We start from the raw sequence: 18728 nt of genomic DNA on the forward strand, positions 1-18728 counted from the left end.
TATTAAGAATTTAGAATCCCTGAATATAAAAAGTTAGCAAATACTCCCTAAATTTGCAATTATACATACCCACCATCTCATGGTTCTTGTTCACATTTTCATCTGCCAGCTTCATTCTGACCAGACTGTCATCTGTTTGTCCATTCAATTCTCTCCTGTACTGTCAAAGGAATCCTGCAAAACATTATCCCTATCAGTCCACATTTCTCTGAAATATTAAGAATTTAGAATCCCTGAAATATCAAAAAGTTAACAAAATTTTTAATACTCCATAAATTTACAATTATACATACCCACCATCTCATTGTTCTTGTTGACTGTTTTCATCTGCCAGATTTATTCTGACCAGCATGTCACCTGTTTATCCATTCCATTCTCTTCTGTACTGTCGAAGGAATCATGCATATCATTGTCCCTACTCGTCTACATTTCCCTGAAATATTAAGAATTTAGAGTCCCTGAAAAATAAAAAAGTTAACAAATACTCCCTTAATTTGCAATTACGTGTATAATTATATACCCACCATCTCCTGGTTCTTGTTTACATTTTTCATCTTGTAAGTTCGTTCTGAGCAGCATGTCACCTACTTGTCCATTCTATTCCCTCCTGCACTGTAATTGGAATAATGAAATCATTATCCCTACTCGTCCACATTTCCCTGAAATATTAAGAATTTAGAATCCCTGAAATATTAAAAGAAGTTAGCAAATACTCCATAAATTTGCAATTATACATACCCACCATCTCATGGTTCTTGTTCACATTTTCATCTGCCAGCTTCATTCTGACCAGCATGTAATTTGCTTGTCCATTCCATTCCATTCTCTCCTGTACTGTAAATGGAATCATGACATCAATAACCCTACTCGTCCTCATTTCCCTGAAATATTCAGAATTTAGAATCCCTGAAATATTAAAAGGTTAGCAAATACTCCCTAAATTTGCAATTATATATACCCACCAACTCATGGTTCTTGTTCACATTTTCATCTTGTCAGCTTCATTCTGACCAGAATGTCATCTGCCTGTCCGTTCGATTCTCTCCTGTAATGTCAAAGGAATCATGCAAATCATTATCTCTACCTGTCCACATTTCTCTGAAATATTAAGAATTCAGAGTCCCTGAAAATAAAAAAGTTAGCAAATACTCCCTTAATTTGCAATTACATGTATATATACCCACCATCTCCTGGTTCTTGTTTACATTTTTCATCTTGTCAGTTTCATTCTGACCAGCATGTCACCTGCTTGTTCATTCCATTCTCCCATGTATCGTCAAAGGAATCAATTAAATCATTATCCCTACTCATCGACATTTCTCTGAAGCAATAAGAATTTAGAATCCCTATAATATTTAGAAATCAGAAAATACTCCCTAAATTTAAAATTATATACATCACCTCATGGTTCTTGTTTATGCTTTTCATCTGTCAACCTCATTCTGACCAGCATGTCATCTATTTGTCAATTCCATTCTCTCCTGCTTTGTTAATCTCTCTCGTCCACATTTCCCTGAAATATTTAGAAGTTAGAAAATATTCACTTAAATTGCAAATACATAAACCCACCTTCTCATGGTTCTTGTTCACATTTTCATCTGTAAACTTCATTCTGACCAGACTGTCATCTGTTTGTCCATTCGATTCTCTCCTGTATTGTCAAAGGAATCATGCAAATCATCATCCCTACTCGTCCAAATTTCTCTGAAATATTAAGAATTTAGAATCCCTGATATACAATATATTAAGAAGTTAGATAATACTCCCTAAATTTGCAATTATATATACCTACCATCTCATGGTTTGTTCAGTCAACTTTATTTTATTTGACCAGCATGTCGTCCTTTTGTCCATTCCATTCTCACCTGCATTGTTGATCTCTCTCCTTCACATGACCCAGAAATATTTTGAAGTTAGAAAATACTCCCATAATTTGCAACTTTTTATACCCACCATCTGATTGTTCTTGTATAGGCTTTTCATCTGTCAGTCTCATTCTGACCAGCATGTCATCTGTTTGTCCATTCTATTTTCTCCTGCTTCATTAATCTCTTTCATCCACCTTTCCCTGAAATATTTAGAAGTTAGAAAATACTCTGTTAATTTGCAACTATACATACCCACCATCTTATTGTTCTTGTTTACGCTTTTCATCTGTCAGTGTCATTCTGGCCAGCATATCATCTATTTGTCCATTCCATTCTCTCCTGTATCTTCAAAGCAGTCTTGTGAATCATCATCCCTCCTCGTCCATATTTTACTGAAATAATCAAAATACAGAAAATACTTGCTAAATTTGCAAATACATATACCAACGATCTCATGGTTTTGTTCACATTTTTATCTGTAAGCTTCCTTCTAACCAGTATGTCACCTGCTTGTCCATTCCATTCTCTCCTGTATAGTCAAAGGAATCATGTAAATCATTATCCCTACTTGTCCACATTTTGCCTGAAATATTTAGAAGTTAGAATCCCTGAAATATCAAGAAATTAGAAAATACTCCCTAAACATGCAAATATATACACCTACCATCTTATGGTTCTTGTTTTGCTTTGCATCGGTCAACCTCATTCTGACCAACATGACATCTGTTTGTCCATTCTATTCTCACCTGCATTTTTAATCCCTCTCGTCCACATTTCCCTGAAATATTTAGAAGTTTGAAGATACTCAGTCAGTCAGTATTTAGGTTTAAGAAAGGTCTATCCCCCCTTTCAGGCACAGCATTTCCTTTAGCTTATAATGTAGAGTATAGACACCCAGCATGTCACCAGGCATGCTGTTACAAGTGGTAAAGAAAATTTACCTCTACACAATTAAGCCAAAAAGTCCAAATAATTTTGAAGCAAAAAGTTGGAATGACAGAGACCCGAGACATGGTTGCAGTCAATGTGGATGGTAAGGTAGCAAGCTCGTCCAAAAACACACAACAGAATTATAACCATTGTAGGAATCAGTATTATATTTTAAACAAGAGCACCGCCTTGCGGGTGCTGACGCTCATCTGATTTTTTTTGTATAATAGAAATATTGTCCTACCCATGATTTTCTAAGTCTAAAAAGGGCCATCACTCTTGCAAAAAGCAGGATAGAGTTATGTTTCTTGATGTACAGTGTCCACTTATGATGGTGAAAAACTGTTGCAAGTTTTAAAGCAATAGCTTTGATAGTTTATGAGAAAAGTTGACTTAAACATAATATTCAACCAAGAAAATGATTTTTCTAAGTCCAAAAGGGGCAATTATTATTGCAAAAAGCAGGATGGAGTTATGTTGCTTGCTGTACAGGGTCAGCTTATGATGGTGAACAAGAGTTGCAAGTTTTAAAGCAATAGCTTTGATAGTTTAAGAGAAAAAGTTGACCTAAACATAAAACTTAACCAAGAAATCTGATATTTTCTAAGTCCAAAAGGGGCCATAAATCTTGCAAAAAGCAGGATGGAGTTATGTTTCTTGCTGTACAGGGTCAGCTTATGATGGTGAACAAGTGTTGCAAGTTTTAAAGGAATAGCTTTGATAGTTTAGGATAAAAGCTGACCTAAACATAAAAATTAACCAAGAAAACTGATTTTCTAAGTCCAAAAGGGGCAATAATTCTTGCAGAAAGCAAGATGGAGTTATGTTTCTTGATGTACAGGGTCTGCTTATGATGGTGAACAAGTATTCCAAGTTTCAAAGCAAAAGCTTTGATAGTTTAGGAGAAAAGTTGACCTAAACATAAAACTTAACGAAGAAATCTGATATTTTCTAAGTACAAAAGGGGCCATAAATCTTGCAAAAAGCAAGATGGAGTTATGTTTCTTGCTATACAGGGTCAGCTTATGATGGTGAACAAGTATTCCAAGTTTCAAAGCAATAGCTTTGATAGTTTAGGAGAAAAGCTGACCTTAACATAAAACTTAACCAGGCAACGCCGACGCAGACGCAGACGCCGACGCCGACGCTCAAGTGATGACAATAACTCATCATTTTTTTTCAAAAAATCAGATGAGCTAAAAAGAAGACTTATATGCATACCTTACCTTCAGTACTTGTAGTAACTGCCATCTTAGCTCTGTCCACAATTGCTGCAAAGTGATGTAACACATTCTTCAATCTCACATTCTTCAAAGCCAACAGGTCCACAGCTGACAACTGAACTCTTTACTTTTAATTATAACTGTAACAGTAAAAATATTTACAAACACAAAACTTAAACATATCACAGCTTATTTGCTGTTGCTGATATCACAGCTTATTAGTTTTAACAGCTTATTGCTGTTGCTGATATCACAGCTTTTTTAAAACGAAAAAAAACGCGAACATCCGGAAAATCACACGAAACGAGGGCAGGAAGACGACACGAGCGGAATCGGAGAATATTGCGATCTGTTAAAAGCAACATACTGAAATACACAAAAAAAGTTAAAAGAATTAATACAAATTGCACAATGGTACATTACTAGTATTTTATTGTTATGTTACAACAAGTTATATAACAACAATTACAGTCACATTTACAAATGGATTTTCTGCACTACATGCAACTTCCAGACAATAAAACTTGACGACCTCTGTGACCATCATGCCTGCTTGTTAATGCAATGCAGATTGTTATCAAATGCAAAAATGAACCTGGACAAGTTTAGAAGTGTACAGCAATGTATTGCATAACACCTCTTGAGCCAAACTACTAAAAAGATTTTTTCTTTATGTGAAGTCCCCCAACTTCACACAAGGAAATGACTTTTCAGCAAAGAATTCATATTTTAAAATCCAGTTTCAAATTTGTATTTGTTAACTAAAAGTCTCTTGTTCTGGTTACCATCATAGTTACGTAACTGAAATAATTAACTGTTCTGGTTACTGTCATACATGTTCTGGTTACCGTCGTACATTACTGAAATAACTGCTCCAGTTATCATCATACACGTTCTGGTTACTGTCGTACATGTTCTAGTTACCTTCATACATAACTGAAATAACTGTTCTGGTTACTGTCATACAATGTTCTGGTTACTATAGTTACATAACTGAAATAACTGTTCTGGTTACCTTCATACATGACTGTTATAATTACTATGGACACCAGTAAGAAGATGAGTTATTTCAGTTATGTATGGTTGTTACCATCATAATTAAAATTAATGTTCTGGTCACCGTCATACATTAATGGAATGACTGTTCTGGTTACTGTCAGACATAATTGAAATGACTGTTCTGGTTACCATTATACATAATTGAAATGACTATTCTGGTAACCGTCATACATATTTAAAATGACTATTCTGGCTATTGTCATACATAATTGAAATGACTGTTCTGGTTACCATCATTCATGTTCTATAGTTACTGTCATACATATATGAAACGACTGTTCTGGTAACCATTATACATAATGGAAATGACTGTTCTAGTTACTGTCATACGTAATTGAAATGACTGTTCTGGAAAACATTATACATAGTTGAAATGACTGTTCTGGTTACTGTCATACGTATATGAAATGGTAACCATTATACATAATCGAAATGACTGTTCTGGTTATGGTTCTGGTAACCATTATACATAATGGAAATGACTGTTCTAGTTACTGTCATACATAATTGAAATGACTGTTCTGGTAACCATTATACATAGTTAAAATTACTGTTCTGGTTACTGTCATACATAATTGAATTGATTGTTCTGGTAAACATTATACATAATGGAAAGAACTGTTCTGGTAACCATTATACGTAATTGAAATGACTACTAGTTACCATCATACATAGTTGAAATGACTGTTCTGGTTACTGTCATACGTAATTGAAATGACTGTTTTGGTACAGTCATACATAATTGAAATGACTGTTCTGGTTACTGTCATACATGTTCTGGTTACAGTCATAAGTAATTGAAATGACTGTTCTGGTTACCATTACATATAATTGAAATGACTGGTCTGGTAACCGTCATACATGTTCTGGTTACCATTACATATAATTGGGATGACTGTTCTGGTTACCATTATATATAACTGAAATGACTATTCTGGTTACCATCATACATGTTCTGGTTACCATCATTCAAAATTGAAATGACCTATATGGTTACCGTCATACATAATTGAAATGACTGTTCTGGTTACTGTCGTATATTTTTTATATATATTTATGAAATATCTTTTACTGGTTACCACCATACATAACTGAAATGACTTATCTTCATACTAGTGTCCACCTGTTTTATTTCACACTTAACCACACTCTTAATAATAATATTTTTAAAACTTTGGAGGCCTGGACCTCTAAAAAACTTGAAAAAAATCAAGGACCTTAGGGAAGGGCAAAAAAAAACTACCGGTAATGTAAGAAAAAAGTACCAAGAGCCCCTTTAAATGATTGAAGTTTTAATGAAGAAGAGAAATTCTAATACCTCTTGGTACCCCAAATTACCTGAAGGCGTTCAGGAGGTCAGCGTGTCCTACGGGAAAACCGGCGAGGAGCTGGTGCCGGTACAACAACAGTAGGGATAACCTCTTCATCAAGACCCTGATGAAGATCTGGAAGAACCAGATCAGCAACTGGAAAATCAGGACCCACTTCAGGAAGAACCAGTGCCATCTCTGGTACAGGGACCTCCACTGGTCCTGCCTCAGGCTGAGCCAACTCAGCAAACTGAGGATCTTCCCGTTCCCCAAGAACAGTCCTACGGGCTGGTACCACAGGGTCTACCTCTGGCACCTGGTTGACAGACCTGACCTCGTCCAATGACTCAGTCTCATCTTCAACCATCACGACCTCCTCACCACAGGACTGTGGCTCACCCGTGAAGACCTCAGTAGGAAACAAGTCCTCCACACCTGAAAATAGAAAAAAGAACATTTATAAGTTTGCTTCAAGTACTAACTACACAATACATACAATATCACTTTATTTCATTAAAATCCCAGATATATTTACTGTCAAAGACAACTGAAATATTTTTTTTTAAAAATATATGTACACACCCTTGTACAGGTTGACACAGCATGCTTTTTCCCCTGACTTTATTGTTTGGTTTCTCTTGTTAAGATTATTACTTTGTTTTTTGGGTTTTTTTTATAAATTATTTGCTTTCTTGTCCTACATTTTAAGTTAATGACCTTTCTACCCCATCCCAATACCTGACACAGCTTATTAAATGATTTTTTTCTGGAATACTCTATTCTTCAATAGTCAAATTAGAAATAGTAATTGGACATGAGACTGAGTATTGTGCATGTCCAATTGTTGACGATGTATACTAGTAGAAATATGTCAGAGTTTCACTTGGAATGACAGTAAAACTTACAAGGTACAAACATAGTTATAATATTGTGAAGTCAGGAAAACTATTCAAGCATGAAACTCTGATGAAAGTTCCAACAATATACTAATGCCAACTTCATTTTGCGACTAAGATAAACAGTTCCAGATTGCTGGGTAGAAGTCAATGTGTACCAGGTTTTTTGTTTCCATTACGTGTGTTAGAGATTCACCTGGAGGGGATAACTTTTATTTACACTGTCCCGTGTCTTTGGAACATGGTGGGGGTAAGAGTGAGGTTGGGTGCACACCATAAACCGGTTTAAGCTCCCCAGTGGTGTTTTTGCCACTGACCGTTCCAAGGCGGTGCCCCACTGTGTTCCTTTGTTTGTTCGTTTTGTCCTTATGTGTTGGCTTTGTGTGTGTGCGCGTGTATGTGTGTGTGTGTGTGTGTGTTTGTGGTGTACGCATCTGCTTGCTGTGGGTTTCGTTTTGGGGAGGCTTCGTTTTTGGTATGCGGCATTCCCTGTTTGATATTTGTCTTTGTTTTTTATGTGTACCACATATAACATATATACATAATGTACTTGGTTTTATTACAGGTGTAGTAATAAGGGTATCATTGTAATATAATTTTGGTAATTCAGTATACAACAGGTGTGAATTGCCATGAACAATGAAAAATTAAATCTTGAATGATCCACATTAAGAAGTCTTATAAATTTAATTAATTATTTAATTTCATTGGCAAGAAATTTCGTGGTTTTGGCCAAAATGGTTGTTTCGTGGGGACGTAAATTTGTGCATTTTCAATTTTTTGAAAAAAAAAAAATCATAATTTCCACATGAATAGATCTAGTATATTACTTTGTTCTTACATGTGAAACCTACACATGTCAAACAGCGCTACCATAGTTACAGAATTTGCAATCTATGCTGCGGGAGATTAGCGACTAGCAAGTTATCAATTGTGCCAATTAACGACCGTGTTATCTATAATTATAATACAACTCCTAATTTGCAAAACTTAATTAAACTATAAAATATTCAATAAGAAAAGTCAGTGCCAATTAAAAAGTTTCAGAACTGTAGCATCTGTGATATATACATATAGTCTTGCACAATTAGCATTCATAATCATCACATTAATCATTTGATCGTGTTTCAAACAAGAACTACTTATTGTATTGCAAATTAAAAAAAAAAAACTAAGTGTAGATTTACTTATTTTATGTTGCTAAAAATGTGTTTTTGCACACAACTCTTACAATATAAATTGTTTAGAATCATGAAAAACAAGAGCTGTTGGAGGACAGCAACTCTCGACTATTCAACAGCCTTGTCAAATGAATGAATACAAATAAATCGAACAAGAGCTCCACCAAGCAGGGCAATATATGCTCAAAGTATTACATCAGAGGATGGGATCAAAATTTAAAGAACTTGACTGTTGAAGCCCAAAGGACAGGAACAACAAAGTGAAGAAATTAAAAAAAAAAAATCAAAGTCCACAAAAAAATCCTTACTGGGTACAGGTATGTTAAAATACACCTAAAAATTGGAGGTACCATCAATATTGTACCACAGAAAAGTGGCTTTTGTTTTTCCCTACGACCAATAATAGAAAAGTTTTAAAATAAGCTATTTATAGTAACATAAAAGGGAAGTATTTAAAAAAAAAATTATAGTAAGTGAACAAACAAGAGCTGTCAGTGGACAGCGCGCTCGACTATTCTCAGTGCTTGAAGTATAATATAAGCAATGAGTAAAACTTTAACATTACAATAAGCATATTCTAAGTCGGAAAGGGGCCATAATTCAGTCAAAATGCTTGATAGAGTTGCCTCCTCCTTTTTACAGACTGGGGTCATGATGGTAAACAAGTATGCAAAATATGAAAGCAATATCTCAATGGACTTTGAAAATATTTGGGGTGGTATGCAAACTTTTAACATTTATTCTAAGTCGAAAAGGGGCCATAATTCAGTCAAAATGCTTGATAAAGTTGCCTCCTTCTTTTTACAGACTGGGGTCATGATGATAAACAAGTATGCAAAATATGAAAGCAATATCTCAATGGACTTTGAAAATATTTGGGGTGGTATGCAAACTTTAACATTTATTCTAAGTCGAAAAGGGGCCATAATTCAGTCAAAATGCTTGAAAGAGTTGTCTCCTCCTTTTTACAGACTGGGGTCATGATGGTAAACAAGTATGCAAAATATGAAAGCAATATCTCAATGGACTTTGAAAATATTTGGGGTGGTACACAAACTTATACATTTATTCTAAGTCAAAAAGGGGCCATAATTCAGTCAATATGCTAGATAGAGTTGCCTCCTCCTTTTTACAGACTGGGGTCATGATGGTAAACAAGTATGCAAAATATGAAAGCAATATCTCAATGGACTTTGAAAATATTTGGGGTGGTACACAAACTTTAACATTTGTGTGACGCTCACGCTAACGCTCACGCAGACGCCGGGGCGAGTAGGACAGCTCCCCTATTCTTCGTATAGTCAAGCTAAAAAGGGATCTGTTAAATAAAAACAAGACTACTGCAATGCAGAGCAATATACACCAAGCAAAGTCATATATGACCTTTCACCCCCAAGTGTGACTTTGACCTTGAAGCGAGTCATCCGAAACATGTGCTCTGCATGTCTTCTTGGCGTGGTGAACATAAATTGTGCCAAGTTTCTTTGAAATCCTTCAAGCAGTTCAAGAGTTACAGAGCGGACACGAAACAAACTGATATGACCTTTGACCCCTAAGTGTGACCTTAACCTTGAATGGAGACATTTAAAACATGCACTCGACTGCTTGTCGTCTTGGTGTGGTTTTTCTTGGGGTTCAAGAGTTACAGAGCGGACATGAAATTGCTAACGGACAGACAGATGGACTGCTATGTCGAAAAGGGGCCATAATTCAGTCAAAATGCTTGAAAGAGTTGTCTCCTCCTTTTTACAGACTGGGGTCATGATGGTAAACAAGTATGCAAAATATGAAAGCAATATCTCAATGGACTTTGAAAATATTTGGGGTGGTACACAAACTTATACATTTATTCTAAGTCAAAAAGGGGCCATAATTCAGTCAACATGCTAGATAGAGTTGCCTCCTCCTTTTTACAGACTGGGGTCATGATGGTAAACAAGTATGCAAAATATGAAAGCAATATCTCAATGGACTTTGAAAATATTTGGGGTGGTACACAAACTTTAACATTTGTGTGACGCTCACGCTAACGCTCACGCAGACGCCGGGGCGAGTAGGACAGCTCCCCTATTCTTCGTATAGTCAAGCTAAAAAGGGATCTGTTAAATAAAAACAAGACTACTGCAATGCAGAGCAATATACACCAAGCAAATTCATATATGACCTTTCACCCCCAAGTGTGACTTTGACCTTGAAGCGAGTCATCCGAAACATGTGCTCTGCATGTCTTCTTGGCGTGGTGAACATAAATTGTGCCAAGTTTCTTTGAAATCCTTCAAGCAGTTCAAGAGTTACAGAGCGGACACGAAACAAACTGATATGACCTTTGACCCCTAAGTGTGACCTTGACCTTGAATGGAGACATTTAAAACATGCACTCGACTGCTTGTCGTCTTGGTGTGGTTTTTCTTGGGGTTCAAGAGTTACAGAGCGGACATGAAATTGCTAACGGACAGACAGATGGACTGCTAAGTGGAAAACGGGGCATAATTTTGAAAAATAAGTAGAGATATGGGACCTGCTTGGTGCTTGTCAGATCATGACAGTGAAGAAGGTGCGGTTCACTTAAATCAAGGTCAAATATCTCAAAATTAAGCAAATGGACCTATACATTTTATTTCAGCACATTACAGGTCATATGTTTATTTACAACTGTGGGAAGTTTCATTAAATTCTACATTGTAGAGAAATTTCTATTCACGAAAATGTTATGAAAGTTACGACTTTCCCATAGACTTCCATTATGAAAAATTGTGTGCGGTCTAATTTTTTCAAATCAGTCTAGCAAAAAATCAAGCACACGCATAAGATGCTATCTTTTTTATTTGCTGAATTTTCTAGGTATATTCTGAAGTTTTGAAAAATCAGAGTTTAATCAAATTCTACATTGTAGAAAAAATGTTTAAAGCGGCATGCCTCCAGATCATTCGACAACAAAAAAAAAAAAATTTTTCTTTAGACATCTTGAAATAAATGCTATATTTCTTAAGAAGGCTTTAAAACTTAATTTAACTGACAAACTTTATGTTACGGAAACACATGAGAATTTGCTGTTTTTACTACTTTTTACAATGTATATCGAAAAGCGTCTGTCAAGCTTTTACTCCAGGTAAACTGTCTCGATTTATAAATATCTATATTTCGAAGTCATTATTTACTACTTCAGCTATAGTGCTATTGGTTACGGCGACAGGAAAATGTCTTTTATTGCCGTGGTGGTCGGGGTTCATTATTTCCCGATGAGGTCATTTTTTTAGCTTGATTTGGAATTTTTGAAATATTTTAGAAACAAAAATTCATATTCTAATGTTCATATTATACCAAACTTCAATTTGAACGAAAGATTATTTTAGCCAAATCTGGAGGTCAGTGCCTTTAAAGGGGCCATAGTTCAGAAAAATCCTTATGGAATCTTGCCTAAAACTGGACATGGTGATGGTACACAAGTGTTAAAAGTTTCAAAGCTATACATGTATGTCAACAGGTAAATAAAATTTATCAAAATGTGGATTGGTACAAAAGTCTTAATCAAATGTGACAGGTCATATGCTAACACTGACCCAATGCTGTGCTGAGTAGGATAGCTCTCCTTATTCTTCGAATAATCAAGCTAAAAACCAATGCAAAATGCAAGTCAAAATTAACTACAGCATTTTCAAGATAGGATTTGAAATGTATCAATGCTATTGAAAGATCTTTGCATCGCCACAAGCTGACAATTTTGTGATTAAAAAGCATTACTTAGTATTCATTGCTGAATCAGTTTAAACATGGATATCAATAGCGGCTTAGTAATTTCCATTTTTGTAAGAATTACATGGGCCTGTCAGAAATAGTACATGAGCAATGCCAAACACTCGAAGGACACGAATGTGTTTCAAATGTAATCAACCATATCTTATTTCTTTAAGGTTTGTTAAGATGAGTTTGTATCAAAAACAATTTTACATATGATGAAAACAAGAACACCTCAACCTCAAATTTTATAAGTACAAAAAGGGCCATAATTTTTACAAAATGCAAACTAGAATTATGGTTCTTGGCCAACTAAGTCATCTAATGATGACAGATAAGTGTACAAAATTTCAAAACTGTAGCTCATAGATTTTGAGAAAAGGTGGGCCTAAACAATACAAGAGCTGTCAATAAGACAGCGCGCTCAACTTTTCTCAGTGCTTGACCCTGAATTTGAGCTTTGCTTGTAAAATCTTTATAAAACTTTAACCAAAAAATTCTATTAGAAATCAAGAAAAAACATAGCTCTCTCAGAATTCAAATCAGAGTTATGCATGTTTTTTTTCTCCTGGTGTAGACTTGGATAGTAAATAATTATTTTAAGTTTCAAGTCAAAAGCTTTAAAAGTTACAGAGATAATTGACTTTATCAAAAACTTGAACCGAAACATTCTAAGTTAAAAAGGAGCATAATTCTGTCAAAATTCAAATCAGAGTTATGCCCATAATGGGTATTGTTTTTCCTGGTGTAGACTTTAATAATAAATAAGTATTTTAAGTTTCAAGTCAATAGCTTTGATAGTAACAGAGATATTTGACTTTATAAAGTTAAAGCTTTAACCAATGGCAATGCCGACGCCATTGCTGTGGGGGAGTACAATAGATCTACTTTTTCTTCGAAAAGTTGAGCTAAAAATTAACCAAGAAACTCAAATTTTCTTAGTACAAAAAGGGCCATAATTTTGATAAAATGCAAATCAGAGTTATGGTTATTGGTCTACTAAGTCATCTAATGATGACAAACAAGTGTGTTAAGTTTCAAAGCTGTTACAAGCTCTTACGGTTTTGAGGAAAGGCAGAGCTAAACAAAAATGTAAACAAACTCTGACAATCAAATGACAAAAATTATACCTCGTTGATTTTTTTTAAAAAACTAGATATGCTAACAAGAGCTGTCCATAACACAGCGCGCTAAACTTTTCTCAGTGCTTGACTCTGAATAAGAGCTTTGCCAGTAAAAAAAAAAATCCAAGTTAAAAAAGGACATATCTGTCAAAATTCAAATCAAAGTTACGGGAATAGTGTCTCCTGGTGTAGACTTTGATAGTAAATAAATATTTTGGGTTTCAAGTCGAAAGCTTTGATAGTAACAGAGATATTTGACTTTATCAAAAAAATTAACAAAAAAAATCTAAGTTAAAAAGGGACATAATTCTGTCAAAATTCAAATCAGAGTTATGTGGATTGTTTCTCCTGGTGTAGACTTTGATGGTAAACAAGTATTGTAAGTTTCAAGTCAAAAGCTTTGATAGTAACAGAGATATTTGATTTTATCAAAAACTTTAACCAAAAATTCTAAGTTAGAAAGGGGCATAATTCTGTCAAAATTCAAACCAGAGTTATGTGAATTGTGTCTCCTGGTGTAGATTTTGATAGTAAATAACTATTTTGAGTTTCAAGTCAAAAGCTTTAATAGTAACAGAGATATTTGACTTTATCAAAAAATTTAACAAAAAATTCTAAGTTAAAAAGGGCATAATTCTGTCAAAAATCAAATCAGAGTTATGTGGATTGTTTCTCTTGGTTTAGATTTTGATGGTAAACAACTATTATAAGTTTCAAGTCGATAGCTTTGATAGTAACAAAGATATTTTACTTTATCAAAAACTTTAACCAAAAATTCTAAGTTAAAAAGGGGCATAATTCTGTCAAAATTCAAATCAGAGTTATGTGGATTGTTTCTCTTGGTGTAGATTTTGATGGTAAACAACTATTATAAGTTTCAAGTCAAAAGCTTTGATAGTAACAGAGATATTTGACTTTATCAAAAACTTTAACAAAAAATTCTAAGTTAAAAAGGGGCATAATTCTGTCAAAATTCAAATCAGAGTATGTGGATTGTTTCTCTTGGTGTAGATTTTGATGATAAACAACTATTATAAGTTTCAAGTCAATAGCTTTGATAGTAACAGAGATATTTGACTTGATCAAAAACTTTAACCAAAAATTCTAAGTTAAAAAGGGGCATAATTCTGTCAAAATTCAAATCAGAGTTGTGGGGATTGTTTCTCCTATTGTAGACTTTGATGGTAAATAACTATTTTAAGTTTCAAGTCAATAGCTTTGATAGTATCAGAGATATCTGACTTTATCAAAAACTTTAACCAACGGCTACGCCGATGCCGGGGCGAGTACAATAGCTCTACTTTTTCTTTGAAAAGTCGAGCTAAAAATGGAATTATCTGAAAATAATTTAAGGTAGTTCTGCATGTTTGATAAACCGGAAGTGATGGTGTAACGTCATTTATCCGGAAAACGTAGAATAAAGACTGGATTTGGCGTACGGAAATGAAAATCATTTTATGAATTAATTGCAACCCGTGAGTAATTTTTTACAATGGCACTGTTACTATAGTTCTTAGTTAAAAAAATAATATTAAAACATCGGACATGTTAAATAATTCAAAATAGTGTCTTAAAATTACCTTGAAACGTTCAGTTCACTTTAATTATGGTCAAATATCTCAAAAATAAGCAAACGGACCTTTCAAATCAGTCTAGTAAAAAATCAAGCACACGACACTATCTTTTTTAATTGCTGAATTTTCTAAGTATATTCTGAAGTTTTGAAAAATCAGGGTTACATCAAATTCTACATTGTAGAAAAAATTTTGATTCAAACGTGCAGAACTACCTAAAATCAAATAAAGGTAGAAAATGTCTTCTACCGTAATTTTTCAGTTGTTTTTATTTAGAACTTTTCTCAAAGGCCTATGACCATGGTGAATAAGCTAAAACTTAAAACACATGCCTGGACCAGTTCTTTGCTAGCCTAGTCTTTTTTATTGCCTTACAGGTTTGAATCTTGCGGTTATGATTAAATTATTGCTCGTTTGCGAAAAATGCAATTTTTTGTTTTGTTCAAAAATTGTTCAACGGTATTAATGGCCAAATCTTTCTCACGGAATGATACACACAACGTCAGGATGCTACGAGGAATAAAATAGTTTTGCAATATTTATAAATATTGTTCTTGCTAGTTATTAAATAAAGTCAAAACTGATGCAGATGTATTCACAAATAAAATATCTTTCATAATAGTATGATATTTCATTGCAAATTTGGTTTTACAAAAGACAACAGCATTTTCAACTCTCACTTCCACCTTTTTTGCAAATCACTTTCATTTCATTAACAAGAGCTGTCAGTGGACAGCTTGCTCGACTGTAATCTCAGTGCTTGATAGTATTAACCAGGGAAGCTATGAGTAAAACTTTAACATTACAATAAGCATATTCTAAGTCGAAAAGGGGCCATAATTCAGTCAAAATGCTTGATAGAGTTGCCTCCTCCTTTTTACAGACTGGGGTCATGATGGTAAACAAGTATGCAAAATATTGAAGCAATATCTCAATGGACTTTGAAAATATTTGGGGTGGACTACGCAAACTTTAACATCTGCATGTGTGACGCTAACGCTCACGCCGACGTGAGTAGGATAGCTCCCTTATTCCTCAAATAGTCAAGCTAAAAATGGTCTAACTAATTTCAGCAACAAATATTTGACTTCTTGTATTTTTCCTCTAACTTTTATAGATCTAGGTATTAAAGTAGTTCTGCACATGTGGATCATTTTTTCTACAATGTAGATTAAACACAGATTTTTCAAAACTTCATAATATAGTTACGGTAGAAATTTTTAATAAAAAAAAAACAGGATTGTGTGCTTGACTTTTTGCTAGACAGATTTGAAAAAAAATGAACCTCACACAAGTTTTCCTAATGGCAGCCTATGGGAAAATAACAAATTTGTTAACATTTTCATGCGAGAAAATTTAGTTCAATGTATATATATTTCAATGAAATTTCCACAGTTGTAAAAAATACATGGTCTATAATATGATGAATGCTTGTTTTTTTTTAGATATTTTCCCATACCTAAAGAAATTCACATATTTTTAGCTAATTATAAGACATTTGGATCAATTTAAGGTGTAAACCTTTTTGATATCACATCTTCTCTCCAGAAAGATACAAACATTGCCATTTAAACAGATTTACTGATAGTTTGCCATTATGTCATAAAATGATTTTTGTTCCTGTATGTCAGATCTGGTTTTACATATTCTGTTTTACTGATAAATGACCTTACATCTGTACATGATCACCCCCAGTGTTTCAAACTGCAGAACCATACTTTATCATTCCAGTTTCTCAGAAGTTTTCAAATAGAACTAATGAATTTTTATAAGTGGCTACTTTTTTTTCCTTATTCCTTTTGTTAAGATTAATAAGCAAAGTGCTTTAGAATAATGTATCCATTCATGGCTAACTCCCACTTGAAAATAAATTGAATATACCTCCAAATTTCCGCTGGTTATCAAAATCAATAATTGTTATCATAAATTTGTTCTTTATATACTCCATATACCTGGTACATGTAACACCCATGGCATAGGTCGAAGTTATTAACGTATCTAGTACACAGCTGGCGGTGGTTCATGAGCCACATACACAACCATACTACAATGATAATGTTTTCTGAGAAGAAAATGCCAAAAAAAGTGACTTTGAAATTCTTTTCCCCTTTGACAACACAAAGCCTCACACGTTTGTAATTTCATTTTTTTTCTTTCTCTTTAGAGGTCGATGCCATTGAAATACCTTGTACAAACATACATAAAAAAAACGTAACTTACCCCCTCCCACAAGGTCCTCGGCCTCCGCTGTTACCTCCGCCGCCTCTCCGCAAGCAAACCACAGCCAGATCTTCGCCAGAACAACCTTCGCAACATAAAAAACTCGTCTAAGCGCCATCGTGTATCTGTAAGTATACAAGCAAATGATCGATTAGAACTGAACACAAAGTGTGAAAGTCGGCGCGGGAAAAACTGCTTTCATACTGGACATGTGAGGCCCGAATCGAAGTATAGTTCGAGTTTGGTTTTCGCTGAGAATAAGAGCCAGTTTAATAATTGTGTGCATATATTTCAGGTTCAGGGGTGTCTACAAATAATTGACGGGATGCTTTCAATATCTGACAGGATACTGAATTATGTTTCATAGAATGTTTAGCCATATTAATGCTGCGACCTGCTGTTTGCAGCCGACCTATCCAGTTATGTTTTGTGGCATATTGGTGGTACTAACCCCCATCCTCCATCCCAGTGTCTAGACTTTCCCTTCACCTTTAAGCTGGGAAGTCGCCTCCTTTCACCTTTAAGCTGGAAAGTCGCCATATGACCAGCATTGTTATGGTCATCAACAATATGCAATTTAGAGGAGATCGGCAAACTTGATCGCAAGAGAAAACACATATATTTTTTCCAACAATATATGCTTGGCTGTCCTGGGACATACTCGCACTTGGAATACATTTAACTAAAGACTGGGAACACGGATGATACTGTTAACTAAGGTATGTTTTTATTACCGCCTTAGTACAAAAAAAAACGGTATCCTTCGATGTGACCACGACTTGCATTTTATTTGCCGTTTTCCTTCCTTATAATTTCTTCATGATTTGAAATTCGCCAGACATTTCCGACAGTCAGTTTTGCTAAGCATTTCTTATTTACTCCATATCATATTTGACAGATTTAAAAAAAAAGTTATGTTTTTGACAATGTAATTCAAAATTTTCCAACATAAAAATATCTTTTTTTTAGACTTTGACATACAATGATAAACACCACGTGAGTAGCAATGTGTAACAACTTCCACGTCGGGGCCATGTTGCGGCATCGCTCGTCTTTTAACATGTGCTTGTACCATAGAAAAAACAAAACAAAACATTTGCGTGCACTGTCTTTTTCAAATTGCAATTACCAATGAAATCGTATTTTTGTGATTACCACCCTTTCAATGAACTAATTTGGAAAATTGCATAGTCTTTTAATAATTTCTTTTGAATATTTTATTTTAATTTCATTTCAAGGATGTATGTGCCTACAGGCATCTATATCTATATAATGCTTCCAAAGTGGTTTTCATACTTTCTGGTATCGCTGTAACTAAAATAGATTTCCAGATCAGAGGGAGGGAATCAGCACTTTTGACATGCAATGTATATTGTTGTATTCAAACGTATTGCAACACAAGCATGTGCACAACATACTCTTTCTAGTTTCAGTGTAACTGGAACTGACTACTCAATGAATATAGTTCAATGTGGTATAAAGAATCACAAATATAAGGGTGTAACCATCATAGATTGGGTTAGGTTTATCAGTAAATGTTTTTAATAAATGATTTAATAAGTTTACTGTTATTCATCGAGTTACTTCTGCATTCAAATTTTATTCCGA

The 18728-nt window shown here is 34.4% G+C and overlaps 1 long non-coding RNA gene across 2 annotated transcripts; it reads right to left on the reverse strand.

Moving 5' to 3' along the window:
- Positions 1 to 39: 39 nt before the first annotated feature.
- LOC123543241 (uncharacterized) lies at positions 40 to 17239 on the reverse strand. 2 transcript variants are annotated; one of them, XR_008367856.1, is made up of 7 exons: positions 17155 to 17239; positions 4025 to 4161; positions 2533 to 2646; positions 1402 to 2260; positions 739 to 881; positions 294 to 433; positions 40 to 174 (listed from the first exon to the last, which is right to left on the reverse strand). It is a non-coding gene; the product is annotated as an uncharacterized LOC123543241 (long non-coding RNA). The 2 variants fall into 2 exon arrangements; XR_008367857.1 differs by lacking the exon at positions 17155 to 17239 and having other exon boundaries at positions 1402 to 1513; positions 1954 to 2260; positions 4025 to 4280.
- Positions 17240 to 18728: the final 1489 nt, after the last annotated feature.

The sequence above is a fragment of the Mercenaria mercenaria genome, chromosome 16, assembly GCF_021730395.1.
Source record: "Mercenaria mercenaria strain notata chromosome 16, MADL_Memer_1, whole genome shotgun sequence".
Classification (NCBI taxonomy): Eukaryota; Metazoa; Mollusca; class Bivalvia; order Venerida; family Veneridae; genus Mercenaria; species Mercenaria mercenaria.